The following is a 16,350-nucleotide window of genomic DNA, read 5'->3' as shown; positions in this document are numbered from 1 at the left end:
ATTCTACTTTCTTTGCTCTGTATCATTTCATGTAAGTCTTCCTATGTGTAGGTGGTTTATTAGTTCCCTGGTTTGATGAGCTTACAAGAAACCGGCTTTTATTTGGGACTTCAATTTTTATCTTCCTATGGAAAAGTGTGGCTATGTCATTTGGTAACAGCTGGAAGAAGAGTTTCACTTATTGGAAATAAATTGGTTGGCTCAGTATGGGACACGAATTATGGGAAGAGCCATCCCTTTGGCCTGACCAATAAAGGGGAAACAACAGCCCACTTTTGTGTGTTTACCTTTCAAAAAACCTGAAAGGGATATTCCCAAGGGGTCATTAATGACTTTCTTGGGGGGTAAGGTACATGGGAGCCCTGTACTCAACTATGTAGAGCAGAGGTTCCCAAACTTATTTGGCTTACCACCCTTTTTTTAAAAAATTACTCAATGTCCCCCTGAAAATCTACTTTCTTTAACCCTTTAACTTTTTTGAAATTTGCATCATTTCAAAAACATATATTTTAAAATGACTCATCTTAAATTTAATAATTTATTTTAAATTTCTAGACTTTTCTGCATAGAAATTTTGATGATGCAATATTGCATTATGTAAACATGTAGTATCATATTACAAACAAGTCATTACATGCACATATTTCTGCCAATGCATGCTAGACTTCCCAACAATGAGTGACAGGCTTGCCTGCCAACATCTGCTTAAGACCTGTCAGCAGACTTGACCTCTGATCAGTTATAACTACTACTGCTTCCCTGGATCATTTCAATACCCTCAGGGGGAACCTATGATAGAGTGTGGATATATAAACCATATGGACAAATGCCCCAGATATAGCAGCTTCTCAACCCAAAAGATAGCAGCAGTCAGAGCAATAGTGAATCTGGATCCAGGACTAGAGAGAAGATGGGAAAGGCATGAATCAGCCATGTGGTGGCTAGGAAGAAAAATACATGGCCCAAGTGTTAAAAAAATTTCTGAAACCCAAACTACTGAGTGTGTTGAGAGAGTTTCCTCAAGTGTAACATCTCTGTGGATCTCCAAATTACAAAATTCAAGAATACAGCCTTCTATGAGAGAAGGCAGAGAATCTGATAATTCCTGTATATATCTAATCCTGTAATTTAGACTTCTTTCAGAGGAAGAGGGTTTTATGAGTAACTCCAGCCTTAGGTGTTGCTTCTCTAGCAGTCCTAAGTTTGATGGTCTAGGAACTTATCCTTTCTTGAGAAAAAAAGAGTTCCTAGACACAAATATTCTTTTGGAAAAAGAAGAACTTCGTGCACATGGCCATAGCAAATGGAAGAGTAGTTAGGAACTAAAATGAAACTACGGAACCTGGACTTTGTACTCAGATATTACTGTACTATTTAGATGGTGTAGGTCTTATGGAAAAGGGACATGTTGGCAGTTTAACAGCCTTAGGTATATTTTCATTCCAGAGGACTCTGATTTGTATTATAGGGTGGATTCCTTCATAGACCTCTCTATGGTGAAAATGAGGCTCACCAAGTATTACCAATCTAGAAAACCCCAACTTCAGTTCCCTTTCTAGAGAAACCGAGCCACAGAGTGACACTGAATCGAGAAGACTTTAGGACCCGCTGGGAAGTGGGTCTCATCAGATAAAGAGACTTGTATTGGTTATTTATGGGTTATTGTGAGTTCTTTGAATGTTTACTTGCATTGCTGTATCCTATTATGAATCCTTATGTGTTTTGTATTTCTTGCGGGAGTGGAATAAAAGTTGTGCTGAACTCAATGTATTGGGTTCCTTGAGTATTTGCATGAAATCAGGGAAATATTGCCCACATTTATGAAGATCCAGAAGAGCTATATAGGCAGTCAGGTGACACAGTAGATATAGAGCGCTGGGCTCAGAGTCAGGAAAACTCATCTTCCTGAGTTCAAATCTGGCCTCAGACACTTACTTAGCTATGTGACCTTGGACTAGTCACTTAACCCTCTTTGCCTCAGGTTTCTTATCTGTAAAATGAGCTGGAAAATGAAATGGCAAACTACTCCAGTATCTCTGCCAAGAAAACCCCAACTGGGTTCATGAAGAGTCAGACATGACTGAAAAACAACCAAACAACAGCAGACAAGCTATATTTAGAGATCTTCCCAAAATAAACTCTTAGAAGAGGAATGTTAAGCTGAAGAGAGAATAATATTTTTGAGATTATCCCAAGAATTGAACTTGGTATATGTAAACTCAAAGCTCAGGGTGCTGGGGTATGAATTACTTATATTTTTCCTTTCATACTTAGTAACTATTTCATCCTTAAAATACCACAATTCATTCAAATCCTATTGCTCTAGCTTGGGGCAGCTAGGTGGTGCAGTGGATAGAGCACTAGTGCACCAGTCAGGAGGACCTGAGTTCAAATCTCACCTCAGACACTTGACACTCACTAACTGTGTGACCTTGGGCAAGTCACTGAACCCCAATTGCCTCATCCTGGGTCATCTCCAGTCATCCTGATGAATATCTAGTCACTGGATTCAGAAGGTTCTGGAGGAGAAGTGAGCCTGGTGACCTGCACAGCCTTCCCTCACTCAAAACAAAGTCAAGTGCAAGTCATGTCATTATTTCTCTGATGGCATGGTCTTCTTCAGCAATGAAGGATGAACACACATTGCTCTAGCTTACAAGCCCCCACTAGTGTCTTCTCACTAATAATCAATCAATAAACAAAATTAGCTCTTAGTAAAGGCATTTACTAAGATGGCATAATAACAAAAACAGCCACAAAACATACCACTACCCCTAGAAACTTGAAGAATATACTCCCCAAAATACACACAGTGTCTGTAGGAAGAATGGACAGAATCTTAAGTGAAGAGGCATGCATGAGTAGAGAACAAGTGACAAGATAACTCACAACTACAGGACATGAAAGTCCTTTTTCTCTTCTTGGAGTCAGTCATCTCTGAAGCACAACTCTTCAGGGATAGTTCTCTCCTAAGTCCTTAGTTTACTTTTCTCTGTTGCCAGGGTGTCACACTCCTTGAAATGACTTCATTCATGAATGATGGTTTTTCTGTGTCTGTGTCTGAATCTGTGTGATTCCCTCTAAATGGGTGGGTTCTTTCTCCACTCTTGGCTGCAACTTACGAGCTCTTGAATTGCAGTATCATGGCCGAAGTGGCAAAGTAAGGGAAGAGGAATCTCTTTCTCCTCTTCCTCTCATTTAGTTCTTTTCTACAAAGTGCTTCTAAACCGTCACTCCTATGAACTCACAAACTAACTATCTTTTAAAGTCCACCTAGAGGCCTGCCCAATGAAATTACAATACTTTTGATTCACTCAGAGAAAGGTGTTTTTATCTCATAAAAGGACCAGAGCATAGAGAAATTTTGCAGTTAAGCATCTTGTTAACACCTTAGGATTACATTTTGAGGTTTTTGGGCCAGGGGCTTGGTCAAAGATCAAATTCCCTACATTTGCTACCACAAAAGTGATGCTATGAATAATTTGCTATATTTTTATGTATATAATATATATAATTTGCCTATTTTTCTCCTCAAATTTTTGGCCTTTGAGCTGGGGGAAAGTAGTTATTCCATTCTTGATACCTTCTCAAAACTACTAGACTGGTGTCCTCTGTAAATGTTAAACCAGGAGTTCTTACCTATCCTTTCTTTGGACCCTTTGAAATCTGTTTTCCCCAAATTTAGGGCACATATCACAGTATTCCTAGTTTTCCTTTTCTTTGCTATCACAAATCTTAAAATGGAAAGTTTTCTCCCCTCTTCTGCAGATTACTATCATTTTACTTCAGTCACTAGTTCTTGCTGATTGGTAAGAACCAATTTGGTAAGTCCAAAGTAGCAGCTTCTCGTTGCTTCCTTCAGATTATGAATGATAGCATGTCATTAAGGCAAGTCAAGAAATATTAACCACTCTAACTTTAGAAGAATGGAGGAGACTTCCAGCAGCAGTAGAGCATGAACTTCTTGAGAGAATGAACTGTGTCACTTTTCACCTCTATATTCCCAGGCCACTTTTTACCTTTATATTCCCAGACCACTTTTTACCTTTATATTCCCAGACCACTTTTTTTTTTGCAAGGATTAAGTACTTCATGATTTTTTTATTGAATTGAATTTTATTGACATTGGCACACACAACTCACCTACCCCAGAAATTCAAGACTGATCTCCCAGATACCAAGGATGCAATTTCCCTCAACAAGTCCTGTCAATGTATTCTCATGAGCTGCTCACTTAGACGAATACAGATGCAAAAATCCCTTTCTTTCTATACTTACTTCATATGAGTGAACTACTTAGCAAGTTAATGAGGAGAAAGGAGCCCTTATTTTGAGACTTGAAGAGGGATTTTCAATAAATAGAAATGTGGATGGAGTGCATTAAATTAAGGGTTAAAACTTTGAAAATTCAGTGAAGTGAGAGGGAACCAAACAAGACTGGGTAACAACATAGAGTCTATGAAGATGAGTGTAAATGAAGACTGGCAATGTAAATGGGAGTCAGATCACTGAGGCCTTTAAATATTTGATGTTTACACTTATCCTATTGGCAACAAAGGATTACTAAGGATTTTTGAGTGGAGAGTGACATGATCAGATGTGTGTTTTAGGAAGATCATTTTGGCAACTAAATGCGAGGGATAGATTGGAGGTAGAGCATCTTCCACAAAAACCTGGCTTTCCTTGCTCTTATCGAAACTGATGTATACTTTGCCCTTGTGAATGAATCTCATCAATTAATCAACAAACATTTATTAGGATTGTACTGTGGCTTCAGCCACTGTGCTGGGCTGCTGGAGATACAAATACAAAGGATTAACTAATTCCTACTCTCAAAGAGTTTATAGTCTAGAAAAATAGAAACTGAACCCAGATGGTATGTTGACTGAGGAGCAAAATGGAAAGAGGGAGTGGGGTGTTGAGCCAGGGCACCCCAGAATAATAGCAACAAATGAGATAATGACAATCATAGGAATGACAAATGGAGACCAGGATGATTAGAAATTGAAATGTACTGGGTCTCCAAAGTCAGAGAGCCCAGTTAGCTCAGTGACCTTGCAGGTCAGAAGCTCTAGAAATGTGGAAGCTTCAGAAGAGGTAGGGGTGGAGTAGGGCACATGATCTTTGCCTAAAGTGCATCTTGTTGCAATAAGTAGATACTGTGGATAGCTCACTGGACTAGGTTCAGATTTCACTTCTAATAACCTAACCTCTATGTGACTATAAGGAAAGTAGCTTAGTTTCTCTGAAACTCAATTTTTTTATCCCTAAAATGGAGATTACACTTGCAGTACCCGCTTCCTAGAGTTGCTCTCAGGCTCATAAGAGATAATGTGTCAAGCACCTTATTGTATTCAAATCATTTAATATATGAGTTTTTATTAATAAAATGTCCTATTTTGTCCCATGTTAGGGAATGCAATGGTAGTTCACATTGCAAGCCTGCACACAATTCAATAAGTCTAGTCACAAGCATTTATTGAGAACCACTGTGCCAATCACTGGAGAGAAGAAAGGGAAAACAAAGCAAAACAAACCCCCAAATCCTGTCCCTGTTCTCAAGGAGCTCACAAGCTAAAAGGGGAAACCATGCAAACTATGTACAAGTATGTGCAGATATAGAATATGTATGCATATATACATACATATGCATAGTGTGAATGTTTGTGTATATATGTACATTATATTATGCATGTGCATATGCACATCATATGTATCTACATATCATAAGAATGTGTATACAGATATATATGAAATAATCTTAAAGGGAAGGTACTAGCTTTAAAAGGAAATGAGAATGTCTTCTTGAAGAAAATGAGATTTTAGATAGGACCTAAAAGAAACCAGAGATAACCAGGAGATGGAGATGAGGAAGGGGAGAATTCCAGGGGGATAGTCAGCTATCACTGGGTGACAGAGTATGTGGAGAAGAGTAAGGTACAAAAATATTGGAAAGGTAGAAAGGGGCAGATTATGAAGTTTTTAAAATAATTCGTATTGATTCTGGAGGTTACAGAAGCTACTAGAGTTTATTAAAATAAAGATGTGACATGGTCAGATCTGTGTTTTAGGAAGATTAATTTGACAGCTGAGTGGGGAGAGACTCATGCATCCTTAGATTTCTGGATCATATTATCCTGTGCAAATGTGTTTGTCCGTCGTTGCCAAAGAAGACCATGCCATCAGAGAAATGATGACATGAATTACTCTTGACTTCGTTCTGAGTGAGGGAGGGCTGTGTAGGTCACCAGCCTCATTTCTCCTCCAGAGTCATCTGAATCCAGTGACCAGATATTCATCAGGATGACTGGAGATGACCCAGGATGAGGCAATTGGGGTTAAGTGACTTGCCCAAGGTCACACAGCTAACGAGTGTCAAGTGTCTGAGGTGAGATTTGAACTCAGGTCCTCCTGACTCCTGCACTGGTGCTCTGTCCACTGCACCACCTAGTATATTATTTACAACTTATGTCCTGGTTTTGAAAAAACCACACCAAGACCCCTGGGTTACCTCAAGTAAAAATTAATTTCTCTTCCACTTTTGGTCCATAAACACATAGCTGGAAACATTCAATTGCATTTTTGAGTGTTAGATCTCATTCCGCCATTTATTCTTTCATTCCTTTTTTTCATATTCCGTAACGACTGTGTTCAGAATTTTGAAGGTTATAGCAGAACCAAATAGTTGTTTGAGTACTATGGGATGAATCTATAATGATTGTTGGGGTGAAGGAGGGGGATCATATTTGACTGAAAGGGAGATTTTTTTTGTTTCTTTTAAAGATTAATCACTAAATATAAGGGAGCCCTACTTTGAGTCATGAAAGTCTGTCAGAAACTTGAATGAGTCAGAAGAAGATGAAGAATGAGACAACACAGGAGTCACCTGAAGAAAGAAACTGGCAATGGAGACTGCCTCTTGCTACTTGAAAGAAGTAGAATAGAGGAGAATTCAAAAGCAAGAGATGCTGTTTGTTGCTCAAGACTCCTATGGCACCCCTTCCTTTCCCTTCTCAACTAAGGATCATGCCTCACATACTTCACCAAATCATTGAAGCCATTCACTGAGAGCCTCCTTCCCCCTTTATCACCTGTCATCACTCAAATATCTTCCCCCACTTCCCTCTTTCTTGTTTCTGATGAAGAGGGCACCCTTCTTGCAAAGTTCCCCTAAAAGCTTGATCCCATGCCACACTGTCTTCCAGCATATTGATCTCTCTGTCACCCTTCACACTCACACTAATTTTCAATCTCTCCTTATCTATTGGTTGCCTCCCTGTTACCTACAAATACTTCATGCTTCCCATCCTCACTTGATCTAACCATCCCTGATAGCTATCATTTTGTATTTCTTCTCCTTTCTGTGGACAAGCTGCTGAGAAAGCCATCTACAATTGAGCTTCCACATCCAGTCTTCTCACTCTCTTCTAAACCCTTTATAGTGTGGCTTCTGACTTTATCATTTAACTAAACTTGTCTCCAAAGTTACTCATGATTTCTAAATTGACAAATATTATGATATTTTAGCAATTATCATCCTTCTAGGCCTCTCTACAATCTCTAACACTGTTGATCACTTTCTTCTCTAGGGTTTTGTGTTACTATTCTCTTGGTTCCCCTCCTACCTGTCTGACTACTCTTCAGTCTTCTTGGCTAGCTTTTCCTCCAGGTCAAGCCCATTAACTGGGGTCCTCCAGGACTCCCTCATACATCCTCTTCTCTTCTTGCTCCATACTTTTTCACTTGGAGATCTCATTGGCTCCCAAAGATTTAATTGTCACCTCTGGCCAGATGATTTTCAGATCTATTTTTCTTGAACTGTGATCTCTTTCCTAATCTCCTCTCTCACATCTAGTAGACATCTTGAACTGAATGTCTCATTGTAATCTCAAACTCAAAGTCTCTAAAACAGAATTCATTATCTTCCCCCTACTCCCAATCAAACCCTCACACATAACTTCCCTAATGTTATTAAGGCAATCACTATCTTCTCAATTGTGCAACCTCCCAACCTTGATGTCATCCTTGACTCTATATCCTAAATCATCTTGGATTCTACCTTTGAAATATCTATTGTATATGTCCCCTTCTCTCTGCTCACATAGCCTCCAGACCTTCTTAATCTTGTGACTAGACCATTTTTCAGGGAGGAAAAACACCTCTGGGAGGGAGGGCTTGCAGAGACCTTTTCAGGGCTGTTCATCCACTTTTCGTATCCACCTCTCACCCAGCTCTCACCTATGGCTCCAAGAAGCTGGAGCATGCACAGCCACTACACCCTAGTAGAATTGTCTTAGCAAATGAACTAAACCAGATTAAGGGTTACTGACAGGCATCAAAACCATTGATGAGTTAAAAGAATATTTACCCCAAGCATGCGAAGAGTTCCCTCGGGGAATGGGCAGATGAGAACAATTTTTTCCAATGGCCAGGGAGTCTGCTGAAGCAGACACTGTGTAGCACTTAGATCCCGTCCAAACAGCAAAGATGCAAAAGTCATCCCCTGCATCTTGGTGATCACCATGACTTTTGTGTTGCCACTAGATGTTGATGACTCTGGAAGAGAGAGTGAGGTTGATGACTGTGAAAAACTGCCTTACTTAAATCTAATTCATGCACAAGTCAAGACATCACCCACTATTTTACCCCAACATTTTCTTTGAAAACAAAGGATGTACAAAAATCTGCTGGTTGGTTTCTCTGTTTCAAAACTCTACTGCAATCTATCCTTCATTCAGCTACCAGGGTTATCTTCTTAAAGCCAAGGTTGGACCATGCCATTCCCCTATTCAATAAGCTCCCTATTATCTACAGGATCAAATAAAAACTCCTTCGGTATTTAATGTCTTAACAATCTGGCCTTTTCTATCATTCTGTTTTCCACATTCTTTGTTCCCCTCCACATACTCTACAATTCGGTGGTACTGGCCTTCTCATTGGTCCTCAAGCATGACACTCCATCTCCAGATGTGCCTTTTCACTGGCTGTCTCCCCTCTGTCTCTGCCTTATAAAATCCTTGACTTCCTTCAGGACTCAGCTCAAACCCAAGCTTCTGCAGGAGGCCTTTACCATCACTGCCTTTCCTCTTTTCCCACTGTTTGTGACTTTTCTTTGAGATTACCAACAATTTATATAGCATACATCTTGTATGTACTTAGTTATTTTCTTATTGTCTCCCCCATTAGATTGTGAATTTCTTGGGGACAAGGTTTATTTTTTACTTTCTTTGAATCTCCAACACATCACAATGCTTTGCACTTAGTAGATATTTAATAAATGCTTGTTGACTGACTGTAGCTACTGTTCTTATTGGAGCAAAGCCATGTAGCTACTGGAAGCTGTTTGGAGAAAAGTAGGATCCCCCTCCTGTGTGAAGAGCTGACTGGGCTTATTGTGAGGGGAAATCTCTCAGACACTTGCCTGTGTTACCTGTTACTGACCTCTGTGGCTTGAAAGGGAGAAAGAGGAGTGGGGAGGAACAAGCTTTGCATCTGTTTTGCCTAATTGATAGTCTTTATCACCAATTCACCAAGACCTGTCATACGCTTTAAAGGCATTTTCCTCCAATGCCTCTCAAAAAGGTTTATAAATTGGTGGTAACTTGAAATCCACTGTTTGTCACAGCATTGCAGACCATGTTCTCATCTTTATCATCATCTCTGCATGAGGACTTAGGTGTCCAAATGGGATAGACCCATAAGGAACTGATGAGAAGGTCAATGTGACTGTTGGCCTGAGTAGGGAGCCCAGTGCTTGCATGTACTAGGTGCTTAATAAACTCTAGTTGACTAACTGGTGAGGACCTGAAGCTCTTCTCACCAAGAAGCCCACAGCAGCTCCTGCCTCTATAGATACCAGGAAAGAGAGAGGTCAATTTGGCCAGGTAGTGCCCTTCACACTGAGTTCTGTCTCAGAAGCCTTTCAAAAAGCTTTCCTTCATCATGCAATAAGAGAACAGGAAGCCATAACAAGATATCTACACATCTCCTAAAGTGGCAACCCTGTGTCATCACCAGCTTCAAGAAACAGGCTCACCGAATGTCCCCGAGGATGTTTCACATGTTCTCAGGTCTGGGCCCTTCATCAGTTGGTTCCTCTTCATGCTACTCACATGTCAACCACTCACTTTCTTCACTCTATGGCACTGATATTTTTTGTGAAACCAAACAGACATTGGGAAATTGGAAATGATGACATTGTCCTGAAAGCTAGGCCCTCTGCCCAAAGCTGGGAGGGTAATAACAGTCCTGAAACACCCACATTCACAAACTTGAAGGCATCTTTAACTTGTCAGCTTCCCTCAGCTCACAAGTTCATTCAATTGCCAACTCTTGTCACATCAACATTTCTTTTTTTGCCTCAAAAATTAACATTTTTTCAAAGTCAAACAAAGGAAAAAATGACAAAGATGTCCATCCCTTGATCCCCACTGCCATCTAGCTCTCCCTTCCCCAATCCCAGAGAACAAGGCCCTGGGTTTAATCAGGGGGGATGCCCCTCAGATGAGGTCAGCCACATTGAGAGGCATCTCCTCAATAGAGGTATTATAGGTCTCAATGTCTCAAAGAATCCTCTTGTCTTCCTCCGTCATCATGTTGATGGCCACCCCTTTATAGCCAAAGCATCCACCACAGCCAATTCTATGAGTGCAATTCTCCCAGTTGGTGAGAAGGTCATAATGAATAGCCAAAGACACTTGCTGAACATCAATACCTCTAGCCAATAGGTCAGTAGTAATAAGCACCCAACTAGAACCTGGGTGAAAATCCCTCATGATTACATCATGTTCTTTTTGGTCCACGTCTCCCTGCATTGCAGAGACAGTAAAGTCACAGGCATGCATTTTCTTAGTGGGCCAATCCACCTTTCAGTGGGCATTGATGAAGATAATAGCTTGGGTAATAGTCAGCATTTCATACAGATCGCATAAGGTATCTAGCTTCCATTCCTCTCAATCCACACTTCTGTAAAACTAATGTTTCCCAAAGTCAACTCCTCCTTCCTGACTAAAATCCTGATATGATCCCTCATAAATTTCTTGATCACTTCCAGAACATCTGACAGCATGGTGGCTGGCAAGAGTTCCCCCTGAGTAGTGCCACTGAATTTCTGGAATATGTCAAAGACCTGGTCCTTAAAACCATGACTCAACAATTCATCTGCTTCATCCAGAACGAACATCTTGATGTATTTAGGAGATAAGTATCACAAGTTAAGCATGTCAAAGACAGCCTGGAGTGCCAAGAATGATGTGGGGAGCTTCCATCTCCAACTTCTGAACCTCAGCCCTAACATTTGTTCTTCCAATGCAGGTATGGCACGAGGCATCATGTAGTCTCCCAGTACCATCTGTACCTTTTGAATCTGTTGAGCTAGCTCTTTAGTGGGTGCCAAAACCAAGACCTGTGTGGCCTTTAAGTTCAGCTCAATCTGTTGCAAAATGGAAATTGTAAAGGTAGCAGTCTTCCCGGTCCAAGACTGGGCTTGACCAATCGCATCATAACCCTTGATACAAGAAAGAATTACTATTTAAAATTGGCTTCTCAAAACCACAGGCATGTTCCATGAAGAAGAGATTCTGAGAGGTTCATATCATCAAAGCTTTCCACAATCTCCTTCCAGTTACTCTCGAAGACACCATCAGAGTCCATCCATCAGGGCCATTACCTCTGGATCAGGAATCCTAGATATGATCCTGGGAACTCCACATCAATATTTCTATGACATCTTTTATCAACTCATAGTCACCACTCCAATTCAGGCCCTCCTCACTTAGAGACCAGATCCTAGACTATTTCAATTGCTTCCTAATTGTTCTCCTTGCTTCAAGTCTCTCTCTTTTCCAATCAATCCTAAATATATCTGCCAAAATAATATTCCCCAAACCCAGATCTGCCATATTACTCCAATGGCTCCCTATTACTTTTAAGATGAAATAAAAATTCCCACTGTTTGACATTTAAGTCCTTTGTAGTCTGGCTCCTGCCTCCCTTTCCAAGCATTTTTGTATATTGTTTTCTTTCATATACTCTATATTTGAGCCAAACTGGCATATTTGGAACCTCATTCAATTTCCTTTCTCCATGCCTTTCCACAGACTATTCTTCACACCTGAAACGCACTTTCTTTTACTTTCTGCCTTTTGGAATCTTTGGCTTCCTTCAAAGCTCAACTCAGTGAACTCTATTGGTCCTTTCCTGATGCTCTCCCTCCACCCAGCCCCCAGCTAGCTGGGGCTTTCCATAGAAATTACCTTATATTTACTTCCTTTATATTTCATACATACTTATATGTGTTCATGTTGTCTCCCCTGAAACAATATTAGCTCCTTGAGAGCAAAGACAGTTTCTTTTGTTATTGTTGTTTGAACCTGCATCCCCAGTGATTTGCATATTGCCTGCACATAGTAGGTTCTTAATAAATGCTTTTTGATTGACTAATCGAGGAAGTGGCCCAAGTTCCAGATTCCAAGATCCTCATATCAGGATTCTAGTTAATTCATTCCCTAGTCAAGAAAGAAGAATAATTTGGCACCATCCTGGGAACTAAGTTTCATCAGCTACCCCATGATTGTGATGGAGAGTTCCACTACCACAATGACATGAGAAGCTGAAACAAACTGCTCCCATTAAGTAGAGGCAGACAAGTGAGACTTCTCAGTAGAACGCTTCTACCCAGGGGTACAGATATGCATCATTCTTATACTTTTCAAGGGCACCTGAGGTCACTGATTGGGAAGTCATAGGTCAGACCTAGCTGGAAGGGGGAGTGTCAGTCAAGCCCTGTATGACTATCAAAAAATCATGTGACCCAAACCAGTTCAGTGCTCAGCATACTCTAACACATCAAGAATCTATTCCAGAAATGCAGTAGAGCTGAACCCATTGTTAAATTTTCAGTGTGAGCATTTACATATCAGAAATCAGCAAAGGCTACAAGTCAGAGCTTTATTGTTTTGTTTATTGCCTAAAGACAGTGACTGAGAAAGTGTTAAAAATGCAGATTAAATATAAATGTGTTCATGTCCCCACCCTCACCCGGAGCCAGTTGTTTAAACATTTATCAGCACATCCCCATCAGTGACCCAGGGACTGGAGCAAGGAGTCCTTGGTTCACGTATTTGTTGTGACTTATACTAGCTATGTAACTTTGTGCAGAGGGATTTTTTTCTTTAGGCATCAATTTCTTCATCTGTAAAATGAAGATAATAATCCTTGCACTACCTACTTCATTGACTAGGATGAGAAAAGTGATTTATAAACATTAAAGCATTTTAGAAGTAGGACTGAATATTATTATATATTTTAACACTTCAGAGATTGTGATTTCAATAGTATAACTATCTCTTTCACCAAAGAAGATGACACAGTCTCTCATGAAATCATCTTAGATAGTCTCGTGAATTGCTGTACTTAAAAACAAACTCTCCTAGTGGCTACCTCTCTGGTGATGTCTCATTGCACATAGCTAGGTAGGTCCTTAAACAATGGGCACCTAATTCATTGTTAGATCTGTATCCAAAACCTCTACAGTTTAGTGGAACCTGGCAGAGCTTGTGTTTCATTAGCATGGTCTTCAGGATCTCAGAACCACAGCAAAATCTCATAGAACTTAGTGAAATTAGGAACTACCTAAATTAGAATGAATAATTATTATTATATTAATTCCAAATTTAACTACAATAAAATTCATGGGGTGACCTAGCTCTACTAGATCTCAAACTATATTATAAAGCAATAATGTCAAAACTATCTGATACTGGCTAAGAAATAAAGTGATAGATCAGTGGAATAGACTAGGTACACAAGACTCAGTAGTACATGACCATAGTAACCTAGTGTTTGATAAACCCAAAGACTCAATTTTTGGGAGAAGAACTCACTATTTGACAAAAACTGCCATGAAAACTGGAAAACAGTGAGGTAGAAACTAGTTATAGACTATATACCAAGATAGAATCAAAATGGGTACATGATTTTTTTATTAATTTATTTATTTTCAGTTTTCCACAATCACTTCCATATGTTTTAAATTTCCTCTCCCCCTCCCTCCACCTTCCCTCTCTAAGATGGCATGCAATTTTATATGGGTTCTACAATACATTCTTATTAAACGCATTTTCACATTAGTCATGTTGCATAGAAGAATTAAAATGAATGGGAGAAACCATGGGAAAAAAAACAAAAGAAAACATAACAAAAGAGAAAATAGTCTGCATCATTCTGAATTCTGATTATATAGTTCTTTCTGTGGATGTGGATGGCATTTTGCATCAAAAGTCCTTCAGAAAGGTTTTAGGTCCTTGCATTACTGTGAAGGGCTAAGTCTATCAAAAACAGTTCTTATACACTGTGGTTGTTACTGTGTACAAAATTCTCCTGGTTCTGCTCATTTCACTCAGTATCAGTTCATATAAGTCTTTCCAGGTTTTTCAGAAGTCCACCTGTTTGTCATTTCTTTTAGCCCAATAGTCTTTCATTTTGGGTATGTGATTTAAAAATAGTGATACTATATGCAAGTTGGGGGAAGCAAGGAATATTTTACCTGTTAGATCTATGAAGAAAGGAAAAATTATTGACCAAACAAAAAATTAGGAGTGTTATGAGATGTAAAATGGACAATTTTCATTATATTAAATGAAAAAGGTTTTGCACACACAAAATCGATGCAACTAAGATTAGAAAGAAAGCAGAAAGATGGGAAATAATTTTTTACAACAAATATCTCTGATAAAGGCCTAATTATTCAAATACATAGAGAACTGAGTTAAATTTATAAGAATACAAGTCATTCCCCAATTGATAAAAGGTCAAAAGATATGAAAAGGCAGTTTTCAGATGAAGAAATCAAAGTTATCTATAGGCATATAAAAATGCTCTAAATTGCTATTGATTAGAGAAATGCAAATTAAAGTCACTCTGAGGTACCACTTCACACCTATCAAATTGTCTAATATGACAGAAGAGGAAAAAAACATATTTTGGAAGGGATATGGAAAAAATTGGAACACTAATATACTGTTGGTGGAGTTGTGAACTGATCCAACTATTCTGAAGAGCAATTTGGAACCATACCCAAAGGGCTATTAAACTGTTCATACCCTTTTGATCCAGCAATACCACTCCTAGACCCATAAACCAAAGAAATAAAAATAAGTGGGGGAAATAATCTATTTGTACGAGAATATTTATAGGAACTCTTTTTATGGTGGCAAAGAAGTGGAAATTGAGGGGAAGTCCATCAGTTGTGGAATGGCTGAACAAGTTGTGGTATGTGATCATAATGGAACATTATTGTGTTGTAAGAAATGATGAGCAGGATGCTTTAAGAAAGCCTGAAAAGACTTAAATAGTAACGCAAAGTGAAATGAGCAGAAAGAGAACATTGTATATAGTAACAGCAATTTTATACAGTAATCAACTGTGAATGACCTGGTTACTCTTGGCAATACAATGATCAAGGACGATTCCAAAGGACTCATGACAAAAAAATACTATCTACCTCTAGAGAAAGAAGTGATGGAGTCTGAATGCAGATCAAAGCACACTATTTTTCACTTTCTGTATTTTTTTTTTCCTCTTTGGATTTGTGTCTTCTTTTACAATATGACTAATAGGATAAAGATCGAACGTATATAACCTATATCAAGTTGCTTACTGTTTCAGGGAGTGGGAAAGTAAGGGGGAGAGAGAGAAAATTAGGATCTCAAATTTTTAAATGAATATTAAAAATTATTTTTACATGTAACTAGAGAAAAAATATTATTTAGAAAAACAATCAAATTCACTAAAGAGTTATGCTGCTACCCAAGTTCACAAGCTCTAAAGGAGATCTCTTCCCTTCAACAGATTGTTTTCTCTCAGATAAAGAAAGAAATAATCAATGAACCCAAGATGAGCTTCTGGATGCCTGGAGATGGGAAAAATTAAGACCAGATTCTATCTATCATGATGCCTGCCTTTTTTAATGTGTTTGGGCTACAGAAGTTCAGAGGAAGGAGGGGTCTTTGTCTTTTGGTCTGGAAATATGGGAGCTCAGGAGAGGATCATCAAGGCCTTGCACATGAACCAGAGTTTGAAGGGGAACAGGGAGTGAAAGAGCTTGCTAGGAAAAGGGCATATAGTGTCAGCAAAGGCATAAAGTTGGAAAATGTGTGTGATGTGTTGGGTAGACAGAGACAAGATCAATCTAATTGGAGCAGAGACTTTGTGTTGGGGAACCAAGAGGTTGGTTGAGACAATATTTTGGAGGGCCTTGAATGTCAGGTTAAGGAGTCTAGGTTTTACTATATAGGCAATGGGGAACTACAAAAGGATAGAGTTTTATTCAGGTGTCCAATTTTATCATGT

At 39.2% G+C, this 16,350-nt stretch overlaps 1 pseudogene; it reads right to left on the bottom strand.

The window, feature by feature from the left end:
- Positions 1–10,499: 10,499 nt before the first annotated feature.
- LOC140526654 (eukaryotic initiation factor 4A-I-like) lies at positions 10,500–11,652 on the bottom strand (annotated as a pseudogene).
- Between the last annotated feature and the right edge of the window lie 4,698 nt (positions 11,653–16,350).

This window comes from Notamacropus eugenii, chromosome 1, assembly GCF_028372415.1.
Source record: "Notamacropus eugenii isolate mMacEug1 chromosome 1, mMacEug1.pri_v2, whole genome shotgun sequence".
Lineage (NCBI taxonomy): Eukaryota > Metazoa > Chordata > Mammalia > Diprotodontia > Macropodidae > Notamacropus > Notamacropus eugenii.
The sequence above is the reverse complement of the archived record's forward strand: the minus strand, read 5'-3'. Positions and strand labels throughout refer to the sequence as shown.